Source organism: Oryctolagus cuniculus, chromosome X (assembly GCF_964237555.1).
Source record: "Oryctolagus cuniculus chromosome X, mOryCun1.1, whole genome shotgun sequence".
Lineage (NCBI taxonomy): Eukaryota > Metazoa > Chordata > Mammalia > Lagomorpha > Leporidae > Oryctolagus > Oryctolagus cuniculus.
In genome coordinates this window covers 123,556,622-123,559,498 of record NC_091453.1, presented here as the reverse complement: position 1 = coordinate 123,559,498, position 2,877 = coordinate 123,556,622, and the positions used below count along the sequence as shown (strand labels likewise).

The following is a 2,877-nucleotide window of genomic DNA, read 5'->3' as shown; positions in this document are numbered from 1 at the left end:
TCCTGTATCTGTAATTCTATTTTAGGCTGTTGTGAAGTTTTTCCCAAGACATTATAGAATTAAGAACAACTTCCTGTGGAAATAATTCCCATTGTTATAGCATTAAAATATTCTATTAGCAAAGAATTGCAATATAAAACCTGCATTAAATGTTGGGGGAAAGGATCAGTATATCCTTACATCAGACTATTATATCAGGTTTTTCTCTATATAATTGCTACTCTAAAAACTTTTTAAAGTATTACTTTAACCTCTGACTATAAAAGTAATATTGAGCAAAAACATAATGTTTAGAAAATATTAAAATGATAAAACACCTACAGTTCAATAACTAAAAAATGAAATTGACATGATTATATATATTATATATATTATATAAAGGTCTTTTTAAATATATATATTAAATATATATATATATATTTAAAGGTCTTCCTTCCGTTGGTTTACTCCCCAAATGGCCACTAAAGCCCAATTGGAAGGCAGGAGCCAGGCGCTTCTTCCCGGTCTCCCATGTGGGTGCAGGGGCCCAAGCACTTGGGCCATCCTCCACTGCCCTCCTAGGCCACCAGACAGCTGGATTGGAAGAAGATCAGCTAGGACTAGAAACGCCACCCATATGGGATGCCGGCGCCACAGGCAGAGGATTAAGCAAGTGAGCCACAGAGCAGGCCCCACGATTATATGTTTTCTAAATTTATTTTCACTTGAATGAATTGCATGTCTTTATTTCATCCACAAATTGGGATCCTACTCTGTAAAGTTTTTCATTTAACAATACCCAGCAACCATTTCACAGTGACATTAAATGTTTTCTGAAAATATGTTTATGGCTATGCAGTTGCTGGATGTTTAAGGTCATAGCTTAAATTTACAGTCTAGCATAAATGGCATAATTCTATATTTTCATTATTTAATTTATGTGTTATGATGTAATATTTTTTAGTTTTGTGTTTTTAATTGTTTGAACCTAAAATATTTCCCAAAATATTCTATTTTACTTAGCCTAACCTATATGATTATTACTAGCCATCAATATTAGCATTTGGATACAAAAGACCATGAAGCAGATAAATTATCTCAGATAATTTTTTTAAAAAAGATACAATTTTTCCTGCCTAAATTATCTGGTATCAAGTATATACATATTAAGAGTTCTTGGCTGCTCTGTGAAGCTATCTCTGGGGAAACAATATAATTCAGGTGTAGATTTACTTTTTTTTGTCATTTAATGGGTATTAAGGAAGGAATTTCTCATCCATCATTATCCATATACTTCATGGGTATTCAAATAGACATGCCATTATTAGAAAAATGGAAAATATATGAATAAGTGACTGGAAGATTTTTGTTTCTGAAATATTAAGTAAAATTTGAATATATTCATCTTGCCCTCTTCTACATAATTTGCCAAAAGGCATGGAAAATTTTGCATCCTCAGAATTGAATCACAACATTTATTGTGTCAAACACTGTAATTTATTGAGTGTATAAATAATTCCTTTGAATTACAAAATTAAAGTTCAATTAATGTGTTCCTAAAATGTAAACTGTTCTTTATATTCATAGCTGCTATTGTAAACCCTAATTACTAAGTTTAAAAAAGCAGATTGTTAAGCACACCTGGCTCAACATTTGTGTGAATATCTGTGTTTATATGAGCAATGAATTCAAATATGATTTTATATCCTTCAGCATAATAGACTTGACCAACCAGCTGAAGGATACCCAGATGGAAGAATCTGTGGGCAATTTCAAAGAATGTGTTTACCACCTCCTGACAAGTGCTGCATTCAAGAATAAGAGCATTGAGTCACTGCATCTCCATCTCACCACCATGGCCGTGTACAAGCTGGTGCTGATCCTGCAGAGTGAGATGCCTGGAATATGGAGAACTACTTCAGTGGCTGGTATGACACCAACCTGAGCCTTGTGGACCACCAGGAGGCAAAGTGCTGCAGGCAGGCCCTGCGAGATGCTGGCTATGAATTTGACATCTGCTTCACCTCTGTGCTCAGAGGAGCCATCTGGACCCTCTGGACAATGCTGGATGCAATTGATCAGATGTGGCTGCCTGTTGTAAGGACTTGGCACCTCAGCGAGTGGTACTATGGGGTCTGACTGGCCTCAATAAAGCAGAAACTTCTGACAAGCAATGGTGAGCCCAGGAGAGGATCTGGAGATGCTCCTATGATGTCTGGCCACCCCACATGGAGCCCCATCATCCCTAAAACAGCAACATCACAGGTATACAGACCTCTCTGAAGATCAGCTGCCCTCCTATGACAGTCAGAAGGACACTATAGCCAGAGCTCTACCCCTTTAAAATGAAGAGATAGTGCCCCAGATCAAGGAGGAGAAATGGCTACTGACCATATCCCATGGCAACAGCCTTCAAAGCATTGTCAAGCATTTGAAGGGTCTCTCTGAAGAGGCTGTCGTGGAGCTGTACCTGCTGGCTGATATTCACGTAGTATATGAATTGGACAAGAACTTTAAGCCCATCAAGCCCATGAAGTTCCTGGGGGAAGAAGAGACCATGCCTAAAACTATGCAAGCTATGGCTACTCAGGGCAAGACCAAGAAGTGAAGGCAAGTGGGAAAAGCACTATCTCCAGGACCATCCTTCCTGCCTGCCCATTCCTCTACAGTTCTCCCCTACACATGTCACACTTACCACATATGTAGATATCTTAGGTTGTAGTTGCAGGTTGGCACCGGTAGCTCCTGTTTTCCTTTTGGTCATTTTGACTTTTGCATCATTCCTTTCACAGAATCTAGTCAGGGCAGCAACCCTGGGGTACTGGATATCAGTCCAAGCTGAGGGAAGGGTCCTCTCACCCAACAGAGTTGAGAGATCTAAATGCCTATGTCTGCTAG

At 38.6% G+C, this 2,877-nt stretch overlaps 1 pseudogene; it reads left to right on the top strand.

Moving 5' to 3' along the window:
• Positions 1-1,834: 1,834 nt before the first annotated feature.
• Positions 1,835-2,587, top strand: LOC100354134 (phosphoglycerate mutase 1-like; annotated as a pseudogene).
• The last annotated feature ends 290 nt before the right edge of the window (positions 2,588-2,877 follow it).